This window comes from Nicotiana tabacum, chromosome 15 (genome assembly GCF_000715075.1).
Source record: "Nicotiana tabacum cultivar K326 chromosome 15, ASM71507v2, whole genome shotgun sequence".
NCBI lineage: Eukaryota > Viridiplantae > Streptophyta > Magnoliopsida > Solanales > Solanaceae > Nicotiana > Nicotiana tabacum.
Genome location: NC_134094.1, coordinates 35,162,164 through 35,180,890, shown reverse-complemented (window position 1 = coordinate 35,180,890; position 18,727 = coordinate 35,162,164). Strand labels below are relative to the sequence as shown.

At 34.2% G+C, this 18,727-nt stretch overlaps 1 pseudogene; it reads left to right on the top strand.

Annotated features, from left to right (window-relative positions):
* Positions 1-1,886, top strand: part of LOC107778428 (cis-abienol synthase, chloroplastic-like) — a 191,055-nt pseudogene extending 189,169 nt beyond the window's left edge.
* Positions 1,887-18,727: the final 16,841 nt, after the last annotated feature.

Below are 18,727 nucleotides of genomic sequence, written 5' to 3'. Positions count from 1 at the left end.
CCATATCCAAACTACTCTGGGTTATTTCATCCAAGAAAGATACTCTATGGGTGCAAGGGATTCACAACTTCTACATAAAGAGAAGAAATATCAGTGAGATGGAGACACCTAAGTAAGCATGTTGGCTTGTTAGGAAAACATTTCATGCAAGGAAATGGTATGGGAACAGTGATTCTTATACTGCACTACAACAATTCACTCAAGCAGACAAGTTCATAATCCGGAAGGCATATTTGAATTTGATTCCTCACTACCCTAAAGTTATGTGGAAATGCCTTACCATGGGACCATGTCATGTACCAAAATACCAGTTCATAATGTGGCTTGCATTGCAGAAGAGACTTACCACAGTTGACAGATTAGCCAGATGGGGAATACAAGTTCCTAGGAACTGTGTGTTATGTGCAACTGATGTTGAAGAAACACACTCACATCTGTTTTTTGAATGTGAGTACTCAAGACAACTATGGAGCTCTTTCTTGCTCTGGATAGGAGAAAACAAACAAGTAAAAAGCTAGGAAGAGAAAGTTGAATGGTTACCGACCAAAATATGCAGCAGTAAACCTCATGCAGAGATCTTGGGATGGCTGCTAGCTGCGATTGTCTATCATATTTGGAACGAACGCAATGCCAGAAGATTTCAAGAACAACTCCAAGATCCCAGGCTTAGATCAAGAGGGATTGCTATCCAACTACATACCAAAGGAAAACACCGAAGTAGATGGAAAAGGATATTAGATAGTATAAATTCATACCCAAACTTAGATTAGGATTATATTGTAATGGAATTCAACTAATAGGAGGAAGTGTCAATAGAGTGTTACAAAGCCAAGGACTAGTTCTAGAGTCAACAATGAACTAGCGAATGTACATATTCATACTTGGTTAAATAAAAAAATTTATTATTTGACCAAAAAAAATGATACACTATTATTTCCCAATCTAGCTTTATTCCAAATATTTACATACAATTTGAAAGTGAGAAGCGTCTGAAAAATCTAAACCTTGTCTAGCTTGATGGATCATAAAAGTAATATAATGTGCTGGTGGTTCATATATGCTCCTTTTCTCCTTATTTAGCTCGGCGTACTAAGTTCTCGAGTGAAGTTAAAGAAAAGGCTAGACTACTTTAAGTCCATTGTATGCAATTGTACTTTCATATATATACAACAAAAAAAAAACGAAATTAGTATTCACAACTCATGGAACTAACAATAGCTGTCTTTTAGTTGACGAATGTATCTCCATGTGAAAAGCCAGGGAGTTATATAACTCTGATGTGTATTAAAGATATGTTCATGTGCTACATAGTTCAAATGTCTATTAAAGATATGTACATGTGCTAAAGAGGTTTAAACTTCATGTAGAAGTATAAAGTGACATTGATCCTCTCCTCTCGTGTTTTCGTGCAGAGAGAACAAGCAGAAAGTTCACCAAATATAGTTTCAATATTAATAACACAAAGTCGCGGAACTATATCTGAAGAAGAAGCTATTAGACAAATAAAGGAAATGTTAGAAAGTAAGAGAAGAGAGTTGCTAGGGATTGTGTTAATTCAAAGAAAAGGAAGCCAATTGCCACAAGTGTGCAAGAATATTTTTTGGAAGACAAGCTAATCGGTTTATTCCATACATTCACATGGCGATGGGTTTCGCTTCCCGAAAGAAGTGAAAAACCATATCAACGAAGTAATTCACAAACCACTCATCAATCAATTCCCATAATTTGCCTTATTTTCTTTCTACAAAATGTTACTATCTCTTTGAAACTTGGCCGTTGTTATAAAATAAAAGCAACTTAGTAAAACATGAACAAGACATGTTGTTATGAAATAAAAGCAATTTAGTAAAACATGAACAAGAAATGAAGATAGAGAGAAGAAAGAGATTTTCTTCTTCAATTGTGTGTATTTTCCTATCTATTACAAGGCCTTTATATAGGCATGAAAAGTGAAGAAAAATATGTCATTGAATATGTCATTAAGCATAGAAATATGTCATTGAATATGTCATTAAGCATTTGAGAAGATCATGGGGGAAGAGTAGACATCCACCATAATTTGATTTTTCTTAAAATACTCCCCCTTGGATGTCCATAGATAATGTGCCTCATTAAAACCTTATTAGGAAAAAACCCTATGGGAAAAAAAATCCTAGTGAAGGAAAAAGAGTACACATGTTTAGAAATACGCCTTTTGGTTGCCTCGTTAAAAAAACCTTGCAAGGAAAACCCAGTGGGACAAAACCTTGTAAGGGAAAAAGAGTACAACGCGTATTAACTCCCCCTGATGAGAGCATCAATTCACATCCTTGAGCTTTCGCATCCCAATCTTGTATACTAGTTTCTTGAAGGTTGATGTCGGTAGAGATTTGGTGAACAAATCAATCATATTATTAATTGAACGGATATGTTGCACATTGATATCACCCTTCTTTTGAAGATCATGTGTGAAAAATAACTTTGGTGAAATGTGCTTTGTCCTATCCCCTTTTATGAATCCTCCCTTCAACTGGGCTATGCATGCTGCATTGTCTTCATACAAAATTGTGGGTAGTTTGTCACATTTCAAATCACATTTGTCTCGAATAAGGTGTATTATAGACCTCAACCATACACATTCTCGACTTGCTTCATGAATAGCAATTATCTCAGCATGATTAGATGAAATAGCCATGATTGATTGCTTAGTCGATCGCCAAGATATGGCAGTGCCTCCATATGTAAACACATAGGCTGTTTAAGATCGAACCTTTTGTGGGTCCTATAAATACCCAGCATCGGCATAACCAATAAGATCAGGACTGCAATCATTGCCATAAAATAATCCCATATCGGTAGTCCCTTTTAGATACCGCAATATGTATTCGATTCCATTCCAATGTCTCTTTGTAGGATCAGAGCTATATCTTGTTAAGACATTAACTGAAAAAGTTATGTCAGACCTTGTAATTGCACTATGATATGGTACGTCGGGACCAAGAAGCTCTTCATTATTTTTATGAGGTCGGAATGGATGTGCTTTATTCATATAAAATCGCTTTAAAATCATTTTAGTGTATGCTGATTGATGGACAAAAATTTCATCTTTCATATACTCAATTTGTAGACCAAGACAAAATTTTGTCTTTCCAAGATCTTTCATTTCAAATTCTTTCTTTAAATAGTCTACTACTTTAGGAAGCTCTACTGCTTAAGGAAGCTCCCTAGGAGTTTCAATGATATTTAAATCATCAACATACACGGTGATTATAACAAACTTAGATCCAGATCTTTTTTTTAAAGACACAAGGACAAACTGAATCATTCTGGTACCCTTCTTTTAACAGGTACTCACTCAGACGATTATACCACATGCGCCCTGATTGTTTCAATCCGTATAAGGATTTTTGAAGCTTTATTTAATAAGTTTCTTGGAAACCTTAATATACTTCAGAACAATTTAAATCCTTCAATGATTTCCATTATACGCATATCATGTTTTTCTTGTATTGCCAGATTAAAACCTGAAATAGCGACATCTACCACAGGAGAACATGTCTCTATATAATCAATGCCAGGATATTTACAAATCTTATTGTGACACAAGTCGTCTCTATGTCTATCGACTTGACCTTTTTTTTCGCACAAGAACACATTTATACCTCCACTGGCTTTATACTTTCAGGTGTTGGGACTATCCGTCCAACTTCATATTTTTCATGTGAAATCAATTTTTATTGTGTAATTTTCATTTGGCCAATCAATTATCTGTCCAAATTTCATGACAGCTTTGAGCTCAAGATCCTCGTCAATATTAATAATATTGAGCGCTATATTATATTAACAATATCGTCGACGATCATTTTATATTGGTTCTACTATTACCCAATAAAGACATAACTTATTGAGATCTCTTTATCTTATTATTTTCAGGTGCCTGAGCCTCTCCCATGAGGTCTTATGAAGTGTTATGTCGTGGTGCTCTTCTAGAGCACTTGCCTCTTTATTATGACCATCTTGAACATTTGCTCATCTCCGTCTTCAAAGAGTTTTATCTTTGGAACCAATTAGTCTACTATGCTTTATGCATGACATGGACTCTATTCATTATGAACTTTATTTTATTTGGAGCATTAGCAACTGAATATGACATTTAGCTTTGGGTCAGGAAATACGCCTGGCAATATTTTGCAAATGAATTATCACTTGAACTTCAAGTTCAAATTTCTTCGTACGAGGATCTCGATGTACTTATAATAATTCATTACATGCATTACTTTTTCAGCTGCCTATTTTCTCCCACTATTGTTGGGATCACCAACACATATCCCTAGTCTTATTTGGGAATCCATCTTTGTGTATTGTGGTGGAATAATTAAATTATATAGCACATTCATATTTCTAGATGAAAACTATTTTGTTCCTGACCCTTAACCGATTATGATAGGGAGAACTTATCATAACTTTGCTAGATGTGTACATATACTGTTGTATATTAAATAATACATCACATATCAAATTTTATTTTGGCAATTTTGTTCTCATAACCAATGGTTTAGATATAATTGGAGGCATACAATTTCTGCTAAACCAACTTGGATTTAAACCAGTATTATTAAGATAAATCATCATAATTTATATTCTGGAACTGTGTTGTAATAATTTGAGCAATCAATCTTGCAAAAGCCAAACTATTAATTGATAACAAATGCACAATATATGCATCTATTAAAATCATATAATAGTAAACGGTCCACATGGAAGGTGACTGGGCCAATATATTTATCACCTTTTATTTGTTCTAGAAATCAAGGGATTTAATCCTAACCTTAATTGGTATATCATGAAAATAAGCAGCACTAGAGAATTCTTGAAAAATCTTATATTTCTTCAATATATGCCAATGTAATTCTTAATTAATTGTTTTTGCATCATAATTGAACCGAGATGGTCAACTGGTCATGCCAACTAATATTTGTTTCAGTAAACCTCTAATTTACTTGTGACTTGTGATTTCATCATCATGCTTATACTTGTGTAGTACAAATAGAAGAAAAGTCAGGTAACCTTTCATATTTACCCGGTATGATTATAGTAATATAAAGATATTCAATCTTCTTTTCATTTATAGTCTCAATATGCCAACCACTTTGGCTAATATATTTGTAAATCAAAATATTTCTTTTGAGACTTACTATAATATTAATGTCATGAACAATTTCATTCATCTGGGTAGTAACAAATTAGTTCTTTCAGAGCTCTTAACTGCTTTTGTACTACAAGATCTTTTGTCACACCATCCATATAATGAATGTCTCCTTCACAAAGAGAATCATATCATAATAATTGTCATGTTCAAAATTATCACAAGCAAAATAATTTCTTGCTTTAATTTTGCTTTTAATAACTTTCATAAGGCATGACAAAATATTTTTGGCGCATCACATGTATGAGACCAATGATATATTCATGTAACTACACAATAATATTCATTATCTTTTTTTATCTCAAACCTCCCTTAGAGGTGAGTTGTAATATTTATCCAACTATGTACAAATACATTATTATGCATAATCTTTATCATATATATATATATTTTTTCACGTTCACTTTCAGGAATGAGTATGCAATCTCAATGTTTATCATAAGTCATATTCTCTTCAAAGAATTTATCCCTTTTTATAATTACCATAGTGATAACTACTATTATTTTGGCCTTTCGCATGCCCACATCCATTGGTCAACCACTTGTCTTTATTTAGACTTATCATGCACTGCTATCATATTCATTTAAAAAATGGAGCAAATCAAGTGGGACAAACTTCATGCTTTTTCATGAAAATTACATTATTATTTTTTTAGTTATTATTATTATCAATATGGTAAATTAGGACTCAAACCCAATGTCTTACCCATATAAAGGCATGCTAGGCCATAATGCGTTGGAACTTGAATCCAACGTCTTTTCATCAACATAGTGTGTTGGGACTTGAACCCATCGTCTTACCCTCAATCTTTGGCATAATAGGCCAAAATTCACTAGGACTCGCACTGGAGCCTTTAAAATATTATTACTTCATAATTATAGGTATAAGCAAGTTAACTTTCAAGAAGACATATATAACTATTTCAATCTTGAAACAGTTCCTCTGCAACAAAAATGCTAGTTAGGATATATGCCAATTTTGCTTTCAATGAAATACATCATGTTATGGTAAAAATATTATTACTAAATTACCTTAATAATTATCTATCATAGTATGTAAAAGGTCAGAACATATATATACGTTGGAATATTATCTTTGTCATATAAGAGATGTAGCAAATAAAGACATGCCTTTCCAGTTCTTTATTTCACTAGATACAATTGAAAAACTTATTTTTACTAAACACTGCACATAAAGTTAATGCAAAAATATGAAAGTATGAATGGGTTACGTACATGTGATATGCTCAAATATTTCGCATATTAAAAGAAACCTATAAAATTAGTTGATGAAAGAATAAATACATCCTCATATTACAAGTGTGAAGCACATATATTTAATTACCATATAAACAATTCCGCGAGATGACATTAGCTCAAATAGAAACCAAATTACATGTGTTGCATTTTGATCGCTGTGTTTAATAAGTTTGGTGAAATAAAGTAATCCAATACTTTCTGCAGAAAAACCACCCAAACAATGAAAGCTATAGTTTTTATGTTAAATAGGTGCCTAACTTAACAAAACCTTTTAGAGAGGATCAATTTATCTAAACTATATAAAATTATAGAAAATACATTTAAATTATTACGAGGATATCATCATGTAAGCAACAACCTAACACACTTTCAGGAATTAGTTTTAAAACACAAGCAGGATTTTATAGTAAATACAGCTAGTCAATCAACTGATATTGTCCAATTGGAAAGTATTAATTCTAGAAAAATTACTTGGTATGTTGATCTTTCCACCATCATGTATCACCAAGTAACTAAAACGGGAGTTAAAGGTGAGAACATGACAGAAGAAGTATACTAATTATAAACCATAATTATAATTTATATTAGGTGTACATACCTCATCTGACTTATTTATTAGAAATGTGCATACCTTGTTTGTACGCTTAGAATGATCATTAAGGGCAATTCTTACTGTTTGATGGCCATATAAGTGTGGTATAAGAAAAGTCCCAAAATATGAAAACTATTGAAGGATGAACTCTATATAACACACTAACAAAAGTCAAGACCTCAACGAAGCTAAGTCTACAATTCTGTTATGTAGGAAGTGTAGATAAAATAACAAAACGTGCTGATAACGTATTATAAAATAAAAGCAACTTAGTAAAACATGAACAAGACATGTTGTTATGAAATAAAAGCAATTTAGTAAAACATAAACAAGAAATGGAGATAGAGAGAAGAAAGAGATTTTCTTCTTCAATTGGGTGTATTTTCCTATCTATTACAAGGCCTTTATATAGGCATGAAAAGTGAAGAAAAATATGTCATTGAATATGTCATTAAGTATAGAAATATGTCATTGAATATGTCATTAAGCATTTGAGAAGATCATGGAGGAAGAGTAGACATCCACCATAATTTGATTTTTCTTATAACAGCTGTGAGTTTGTTGGGTGTATCAACGTATTGTACTTCTTTTAAATCCATGCACAGTAATGCACAATGTTACTATTTGAAAAACTTACTTACGCCAGGTATTTCTACTGAAGTACCTTGGTTTACTATTAATATTTGGTGATATATGAATTAATTAACTATATTACTTGATTGAAAATTTTTAAAGGCAAATATCATATATTTATTGATTGGTGTAAATAATATGTGTATTTAAGTTCTTTTCACGTTTTAACATTGCCTAACCAAAACATAAAAAGTACTCCATCTGTTTTAATTTTCTAAAAAGAATAATACATTTCTATAAATAAAAAAAATTTAATTTTAAATTTTTTTTATTTTACCCATTGGACTTTTAATAAGAAGTTTTTATAACCACACAAATATCATGACCCACAAAGTTTTTACCCCTTAAATTTTTAAGATCATAAGTTTCAAAAGTTATTTTTAAAAAATATTCCGTGGCGAATCAAATTACCTCGTCTGAATTGGAACAGAGGGAGTAAAAAAACATCCGCCACCACGAATAGACTCTGTGGTTGGCTCACCTCAACAGGAACTGAAATACTACCTTGAATTAAGATCATGTCCCATGGTAGCACTAATAGAAGGATCTCGGGGCGGAGCTACAGTACTGGGTGCGGATTCGGGCGAATTCAGTGACTTTTTTCGGAATTCTGTATTTGTATTAAAATATTTACTAAATTTATATAAATATATACTGCTGAACCCAGTAACAAAAGGGGTCTTGGTTCAACAATAAGGATTATGGATTCGCTAGGAAAGATGGTGATTCGATTTCGCTGAAATCAGTATTTTATTTTAAAAAAGAAATGTATAGCAGCAATAACAGTACAATAATCATCAAGCACGTCATAATCCACACATACGCCCTTGGCCCTCGTGACTAAAGATTAGACAACTGGGCCCTATTAGACAGGACTGCTAGACTAATAAATGGGCCCTCGCAATTCTATGTTGCTAGACTGCACAATGGGGCCAACATTATAAAACTGCTAGACCAATCAACTGTATGATACCAGTCCATACAACTCAACATGGCACACATAAATCATGGTGCAAGTAAAGGAAGAATACTTAAGTTACCTCTTAAACTATGGATCAAATCTCTGTTATATATTTTTTGAGCACAAAAATTATCTTACACACTTAACCTTTTCAGAGTGTATCTAAACTATGGATCAAAGTATATGTAATGTCACACACCAATAAGATCATGACACGTTATATTATTATTTGTTAAGAGAAAATATTTAAAATTACTCTTATACCCCCAATATAAAAAATCCCTAACATCTCCATCTTCTTTTCCCACCGCCGTTGATAATACCCACAGGAAAAAAAGGCATAACCATCGATTCTTAACCTTCACATAGATTTAATTTTGGAATAATTCACCCATAATAAATCCAAGACCGAGAATGGAAGACATAAAAACTAAAATTGCGACTCCTGCGTTCTTCATTTTCGAGCTCATACACAGCCAAACAAAACAAATCAAAATCAGTTTTTCGTTTTCATTAATTAAACAACTCCATTGTGAATAAGAATCTCGAATCTTCCCTTATATGAAGGAAGCTGAGTTGGAAATTTTATAATTTTAGTCATTCTCATGAAATATAATTTTTTATTTATTTATGTAAAGATTAGATGTTTTGGTGAATTTTAATGATAGAAAAAGAAGCAAAGGAGAAGTTTGGAAGGACAATTTTAAAGAAAATTTACAGGACCTTCTTTAATTTTTTTATCATGAATTTTGGTGAATTTTTGTAAACACAGAGGAATAGACGATGGGAGGGGAGGTTGGGGAAGACCGGAGAGGAAGAGGGGGTGGGGGTGGGGGTGGGGGGAGGGGGTCCTGGTAATTTGGGAAGGATTGGACAAAAGAGAAGTTTGTCACCTTTTTTCATTTGATAAAAATGGAAAATCAGGAAAATATTATTATTATGACACGTGGCATTAAAATATGGATTTAGACAAAATATTTATAATTTTACGCGCTTATATTTTTTTGTTAAGCACACGAAGCCACATAGCAAAATAGGTGTGTATCATATACACTTTGAAAAGGTTAAGTGTGTAAGATAATTTTCGTACTCAGAAAGTGTGTAACAGGGATTTAGTCCATAATTCAGGGGGTAAATTATTTATTTTGCCGCAAGTAAATAATACTATCATTTGACGCAAGTCGACATGGCATGTATCATCAAATACCATAGCAACATCAAATAACCTAGCATGTGTCATGTCAATGCAAAACTATAATGACATGCTCATTTTAACTGAAAATATGTGTAGGTCATACTTTTAGATCTCAACAATATTACATCATAGTCATAATAACAACAACAACAACAACAACAACAACAACAACAACAACAATCCAATATAGTCCAACAAGTGGAGTCCCTGGGAAGGTAGGATATACGCAACCTTACCCCTACTATGGAAGGACAGAGAGACTGTTTCCGATAGACCCTTGGCTAAAGAGCAGATGGAAGAAGTACTTACAACAAGTAATAACAATACAAGATATTTAGAAAACTAAAATCAAGATGGCAAAAGAAATGATGAAAGAAGTACTAATAGTAAGTAATAATATTACAAGATATGTAGTAATATCAAACTAAGGATAAAAATGATACCATACTAACACTAATACTATTGAGGAAGACAAAGAGAAACGCTCGACTACCTACTAACCTTCTACCCTAATTCTCAACCTCCCCACCCTCCTAACAAGGGTCATGTCCTCGGTTAGCTCAAGTTGCGCCATGTCCCGCCTAATCACCTCTCCCTAAGACTTCTTTGGTCTATCTCTATCCTTCCTCTTACCCCTAAGACCAACCTCTCACACTTCCTGACTGGGGTATTTGTTCTTCTCCTTTTAATATAACCGAGCCATCTTAGCCTCACCTCTCGTATCTTATCCTCCATTGGGGTTACTCCCACCTTGTCCCGAATAACTTCATTCCTAATTCTATATAACCTAGTATGCCCACGCATCCATCTCAATATCCTCATTTCAACTACTTTTATCTGCTAGACATGGGAGTTCTTGACTGGCCAATACTCTTCTCCATACAATATAGTTGGTCTAAGTACTATTTTATAGAACTTACCTTTAAGTCTCAATGACACATTCTTATCGCACAAGACACCAGAAGCGAGCCTCCACTTCATCCACCCTGCTCCGATTCGATATGTGACATCCTCATTAATCTCCCCATCACTATGAATTATAGACCCAAGGTACTTGAAACTCTCTCTCCTTGGAATGACTTATGTATAAAGCCTCACATCCATGCCCGCTTCTTGGGTAACATCGATGAACTTGCACTCCAAGTATTCTATCTTGGTCATACTCAACTTGAAACCTTTAGACTCAATGGTACGTCTCTAGACCTCCAACCTCTCGTTAACACCACCTTGCATCTCATCAACCAGAATTATATCATCTATAAATAACATACACTATGGCACCCCCCTTGAATCGGTTGCGTCAATGCGTCCATTGCCAAGGAAAATAAAAATGGGCTAAGTGCTGATCCCTGATGTAACCCTATCTCAACCAGGAAGTATTTAGAGTCTCCTCCTGCTGTCCTTACTCGTGTCTTAGTTTCATCATACATGTCCTTGATCACTTTAATATAAGCTACAAGCACTCATTTAGCCTCCAAACATCTCCATAGAACCTCTCTCCGAACTTTGTCATAAGCTTTCTCTAGGTTAATGAACACCACATGCAAGTCCTTTTTCATCGCCCTATACTACTCCACCAATCTCCTCACAAGGTGAATGGCTTTCATAGTCTACCGTCCTGGCATAAAACCAAACTGGTTCTCGAAAATAGACACACTCCTCCTCATCCTCCCTTCTATCACCCTCTTCCAAACTTTCATCGTATGACTGAACAACTTGATACCCCTATAGTTGTTGCAGTTTTGGATATCCCCCTTGTTCTTGTACAATGGAATCATCGTACTCCACCTCCACTCTTCAGGCATCTTCTTCGTCCTAAAAGTAATGTTAAACAATCCAGAGAACCATTCCAATCCTGCCTTACCCGCGCTCTTTCAAAATTCAACAGTGATCTGCGTCCTCACTTGATTAGCCCTAACCATCCTGCGCATAGCCCCTTCAACCCCCCCCCTTCCCCCCCAAAATCTTATGCGTCTACAATACCAAAAAAATACCACTTAGAGTACTCCAAATCGCCCAACACAATGATCCTATCTCCCTCTTCATTCAAGAGTTCATGAAAGTAAGACTCCCATCTCCTCCTAATTTATTCCTCCTCTAACAAAACTCTACCATCCTCATCTTTTATGCACCTCACTTGGTCCAGATCATGGGCCTTCATTTCTCTCACCTTGGCCAGCTTGTACAGCTTCTTGTCCCCGCCTTTGTCCCCAAGTTCTTTATATAAATGACCAAACGCCGCGGTGTTAGCCACAATGACCACTAACTTTGCCTCATCCTTAGCCTTCTTATACCATTTCTTGTTAGACCTCTTCTCTCCCTCATCTATGCTCTCTACTAGCTTCAAATGTGTGCTTTCTTAGCTTCCACTTTTCCTTGAACCTCTCCGTTCCACCACCAGTCCCCTTTGTGACCACCAAAGAAACCCTTCAAGACCACTAACACCTCTCTCGCCGCCTTTGTAATATAGTTTGTTGTCATAGTCTACATACAACTTGTGTCCCTGATACTCCTCCAGGCCCCCATAACTAGCAACTTCTCCCCCAACTCTTGAGCTTTGTCCTTAGTTAATGCACCCCACCTGATCCTAGGTAGACCAGACATAACTCTCTTCCTCCTCGTCCACCTGATCTCTATGTCCATAACTAATATAATCTCATAGAGTCAAATCATCTCTATCATAACGTTTTAGCTCAAATATAGCATACATGTCCTGTTACATACTCCCTCACTACATACTAGCTAGTTTGAAAGCAATTATGCAAGTTTCAAATTGTGCTTTAAGAAAAGCATGTAATTCAAAGGTTTAGGTCTCAAACACCTCAAAACTTGTAATTTTTTCAAGCATGAAACATCCAAATCACCACCCAAAGACCTTCAATACCCTCAATTTATGCAATATATTAAATAATAGGGTCAATTACATTAGTTGGGATTATTTCATAATCTTCAGAAAAGTCAAAGTCAACTCTCAGTCAACTTGGTCAAACTTCAAAATAAATTATGGAATCCATTAGTTCATGAGTCCAAATCAATACTTAGATTCTTAATTAAAGCTCAAATACTCACTCAAATCCTCAACTTATCAATTTAGGAATTGATCACGCCCAACTCTAGTCCTAAACATGACAAGTGGTCGTTGTAAATATAACCTGTCTTATGAGTCCAAGGTCGAATTTCATAGAGAACTAAGGTTTAGCTATAACTATTCAATATTACTAAGAAAACAAGTTCGAATAATTTTCTTGTTATAAAGATTGTTATTTTTGTTTTAAATTAATTAACTAACAACTATTATAAAGCACTAAAAGTTATCAACTAAGGAGACATGGATGTACTTAAGAGTAAAAGCCTAGGGTTGTGATTTTCTTAATTATCAGAATGAAAGCCTAACATGTTCACTTTAATCTTGCCGAACTATTCTATTTTGATTGTGAATTCTCTCCTTACTGCAAATATCTCTAGATCAAGAGTAGTGAATTTCTAGAAATATTCTCTCGAACTAATTCTAGCTAGCAATTCAAACGACTCACCAAGATCATATCAGAACTTCATTATTTGTAATCCCATTTTTAAATTCGAGTAGTTAATCTCTTAACTTACTTTGAAATGACGTTGTTCTACGACAATTTCATCCTGTAATTTGTCTCAAGTAATACAAAATATAACATCTTAATTAATTGATGACCATATAATTAACCACAAGCAAAACGTAGTTGAAAAAATAGATTATAAGCATCACTCAATTATATAGAATATAGTCAAGAAATCATCCAAATATTGATTTCATCAAAACCCTAGAATAGAAACTTAGCTAGTAATAATTGTATGTAAAAATATAATACTAGAATTTATAACTAATAAGAGAAAACAGGATGAAAAGGAGAAAAACTCGTGGCCAAATCCGTCTCCCTGCTCCTTGCTTATTCTTGCCTTCTTAAGTATTTTCTTTCCTTCAAAAAATTATTTTAGGGTGTATTTATATGACCTAGGTATGGTGGAGGGCCATTCAATATAATCCAAAATCGGATAGAAAAACTAAAAGGCTGGTCTACTTCCTCGCTTGGCGCGACCCGCAGACAAGCTCCTCCAGCTCTATTTTTGTTTTTGGCGCGTTGGCTTCTAGTTTACTGTTTTGTGTGAGGGCTATCTCATCTGATTTGTTAGTCCTCATGTGACGCACATAGACGAGCTCCCATCACTTTTCTCTTCTCGCTTCTTCACCCTTTGTTTTGCGTCAAATCATCCTTTTTTGCTCCACTTTTATCCAAACTTGCTCCTACACATACGAAATACGTGAGCATAATTTACTTTAATAACTATGTAATCTCCCGTACATCATATAAGATATGAGATGAACATATACTCAAACATATGCACTTTTTGTCACTACCCCACACTTGGACGTTTGTTCATCCTCGAGAAACTTTAAAATTAAACACACCGACAAGGATCACATATGGTTTATATTAATGCTTAGAACCCAACATATACACTATTGACACTTTTCCTCAAGCTTTAAATCATGTCGAGACTATTTAAATTATTCATGTGACTCGTCTAACATCCTAGCCTCAAAATTTACTCCTAAACATTCCATGCAATAACTCGCTTTTTATACCAACTGAAGAACCAAGGACTTTATCTATCCTTCGCAAATCATGTGTCTTCACTAACAAACTAAAAGAGATATTCTTCCATACACTCAAATATGAATTCAAGTGTAATTAAAGACTCAAATATTGAAAAACTTTTCTCACTCTTGAAAGAAGCTCATTCACCCAAGTTTGTACCATAGTGATGTTTGGCAAAAAGATGCATATATTTAACCATTATTGCCTCACATTCGAGTACTTTTAATCATCTTTTATATATTAATTATATTACTTTATATTTAATATTATATTTTAACTGTATAGGAATAAAAAGGTGTGAAGATGAAGAGATTTGGAGCAAAATTGAATAAAACGCGAAAGAAAAAGAACAGAAAATAAACGAAGAAGAAAAAGGGGGGACACCCTTTGGTTTGTATCCTCCCAAGTGGAAGATAAAGAAATATAATGCAAAGCAAATAATTAAAGAAGATAAACGTAACTGGCAGCAAGGAGCTGTCGTGAAAATGCTACTGCCTCAAGCGCTAGGCCAGCACGAGGCGCCGGTCTGGTCGCTGTGTTGCAGGACTTTTTTTTATTTTATCTGGGACAAGGTTATTTCGGTCCTACACGGTCACAACTAGTATAAAAAAGGTTTTAAATATAATTTGGACGATATCGAACATACTTTGAAGGTGAATTCACGCGAGGGAACAAAAACCACGCTTGAAAGATGCTTCTAACTAGTTTTTCTTCTCTTCGCTTCCTTTAATTTCATAGTTTATTGGTTCTAGAGTTGTAGGGTGCTACGTGAACGTTCTAGCTAGTTTGAAACTTAAATTATCCTTAATATTTTATTATATTAGTTTATTTATTAATTCTTGCGCTTAACTATTTGATTGCTTGATTACCAATTAAATACTATCTATGAATCTAGAATTGACCTCAAGAGAGAGAATTCTAGATTGCTTATAAGATTGAGTAGAGTAATATCTTGAACCTGAGTATCGGGAACAGATTTGCAGTTAGGATAGGGATATACCTAATTGCCTTGCTTGGTTATTATACATGAATTACTAACGCATTCTTGTTAATCCTAATTCCATAAAAATATAGGCGTTAAGTTAGCATGAATAGACGAGTAGTACTTTGAGAGAATACTGCGAGTAATATTAATATTGTCATTCAATAAAATAGATAAATTAATTAGACAATTTAAGTTAAAAAGTCAACGTGATTGTTAGCCAACCCATAGTTTTGGAATATTCTCTCCTATTGAATTTTTCACTAAGCTTGCCGACTTGTTTCCTTTAATTTCGTAGTTTACTACTCTAGATTAGTACACCTTAGGAATCGCTTGAGTAGATTAATTGTTTGAGTTTAATTTAGTCGATAGTTAATCATAAGTCCTCTTGGTAACGATACTCTACTTATCACTTTATTAGTTGTTGACCATATATATTTGCGTGTGCGTTTTGGAACAACAAGTTTTCGACGCCGTTGCCGGGGACATAGAAATTAACTATTTTACTAGATTAGATTGTTACTTTTTGTCTATTAAAGTTTTTTATTTTATTTTATCTTAGTTTAATATTTTATTATCTTTGTTGACATGGCATCTTGGAATGAGAATTGGTCGAATATTGGTTAATCTTATTTTGGTGATTCTTATCTATATTGTGGAGGACCGCACTTGTGGTAAAATTGTGAGAATATTTTCGGAAGCGAGTTGGGTGCACCATCTCAATCTTTTGTGTGGAATATTTATAATGTGTGTGGTGGTCAAGGTGACCATTGGGATGGTTGTCCTAATTCTTATTATCCTTCTACGAGCTCTTATTATGATTTTTCTAATAATGTTTGTGAGTTTGATAGGAGCATTGAAGTGGAGGATGTGGAACACGCTGCTTGTATTATGGACACGGTGAGGCAAATAATTGAGCAAAATAGTGAAATTCTAAAAATGACTGCCTTAGCAATAAAAGTATTGTAGGCTAGAATGGAAGAATTAATGGCCAATTTTCAAGAAGTACTTCAACTCGACGAAGAGAGTGAGTTCCTACAAGAGTTAAAGGTTAAAGAAATAGTAATAGTGAGCCAATCTTGGCTAGATAAAGAACTGAGCTCAGGCAAGAGATAGACCAATTTGGCTCAGATATCCATGACCTGCATGCTCAATTGAATAAAAAGGTTGAGTCTGATGCCCTACTACCAATTATTGTGGATACTGGCCAGCTTGTGGAGCGGACAGAAGAATTCCAACTATTCGACCAAAATATAATTAATGATGCCAAGGTTGACGAAGTGTGCAAAAGTGAGGATGTCAAAAGTGAAGCGATTCTAGAGTTGGAGCGCATTGGACCTCATTCTAACCATTTTTCAACATTGTGTTTGGTTGGTGACACGAGAATTCATCCATCCGAGCCTATGGAGGAGTCAATAGATGGGGAATAAAGTGCATACATTCTGAAATTTGCGATGCCAAGGAGATATAATGACATCCTTCACTTAAAAGCTAAGAAGTGCAAGATATGATATTGTTTACTTGGTTATTTTGTTTTCGTACCACCGTCCTATGAATGTGACAGAAAAATGTAAAACTGGGGGCGTAATTCATATCTTCAAGGTGGAGAAAAAAGTGGTGAAAGTGATGTTTTCGTACCGCGATGTTAAATAAGGTGCTTGTTTGGAGGCAACCCAATTCTATTGTTTCTTTTTTTATTTTTGTTTCTTTATTGTGTTATCATTGTTTTGTTGTTTTTGTGTTTTATAGTAGTAGGAGCATGGAGTCAAAGCCAATAAGCGTGTTAAAAAGAGAGTAGGTGGTTGAAACAAAGTGTGGGGTACCCGCACAAAGGATCATACCTGGGAGAAGTCTAAGTATCCCGTAAGCTGCTAATGCTTCGGTCTTTGGTATATCAGGGAGTTTCATTTACCCTCTTATTATTTATTGAATGCATTAAGTACATTGCACAATTTTAAGTGTGGGGGTGAGGAGATTGTCTGGGTAAAATATTTTGTGCTATCCTAGCTTGGTTTTAGTACTCTTTCTTTGTGTAATGATTTTTTAAAGAAAAAAAGATATTAGAAAATTTAGACTTTTATTGACGATGAACTTTGTGGACAACTTTCTTGAGGGACTTTTTAGTTAGGTAATAATCCCCCTTGATTTTTTTTTGCGTCGGTTCTTTTCCAGAGGACGTAACTTGAACCTGGTAATTTTTTTTTTTAGGATTAGATATTTTTTAGGAGTAGTAAAAGAGGGAGAAGAAAACCTTTGTGACTTATTTGATACAAGCATATTTAGGCCTGAGTTTGAGTAATACTTTTCTCTAAGTACTTGAGTCATGATTAAAATAGCAGATTTTCTGACACCTAAGCTCAGGGTTGTGACTCTGTATATAGCTTATTATTATTTTGTCATTTGTTATGATCTTGTCTGTTTTAAAGTAGAATTGATCCATCTTGATTGATACTTGTGCCATGTGGGTTGAGGATTTCTTACATATATTCCATATTTTGCAACTTAGTATAGAACATGCCTTGCATGTTATTGAAGCAAAATAAAAGTGTTGCGCTGTTTAGAAAATGATAATAGGCTTTCTTTGATATGTCTTGTGAATTTTAGCCTTTTTAGATATTGTATCACTAGTTAGCCCTTTGAGCTTGTAGCCTTTCGTTTGGAAGTCATATTTTTGCCTTGATTCTTTTATTGAATCTTTAGTTTTTGCACCCTGCTTCCTTGAGCACTCTTGCTTAGACTGTGATATTAATTGATAAATTTGAAGAAATGGATAATTAAGTAAAAAAATTGTGACCAACGGTAGCTGAAAAGTGATGAAAAGGCCCTCTTAAAAAGAATATGACATGAAAAAAAAGAATGAAAAAAAATGCTTTGGAAAAAAATGAAGCGGTCTTAGTATGAGGGAAACACTTGTGAAACAATTTATGAAGGGAGAGTTGAAAAATAAAATTAAGAGATGAAAATTATAGGTGATGAAGTCTAAAAGTGCAAAGTACTTAGGGAAATGTAAGTCACTGTTATATAGTTCTCCTACCCATCCCCTAGCGAATATTACAACCTGTTAAAGTCCTATTTTATTCTATTTGAGCATACTTAATTAGTAGAGATGTACATAATGGGCAAGCCTTTGGTTCTTTATGCATACATATAAATTTATTTTTGAGTGCAAGAGTTGTTCTTTGATGCTAAGTCCTTAAATTACGTTCATTCTTTGATTTGGGTGTATGGACTATTTATTCTTGTGAGGGCACTTGTTTCATGATAGATAAGAGATATTATTAGCTT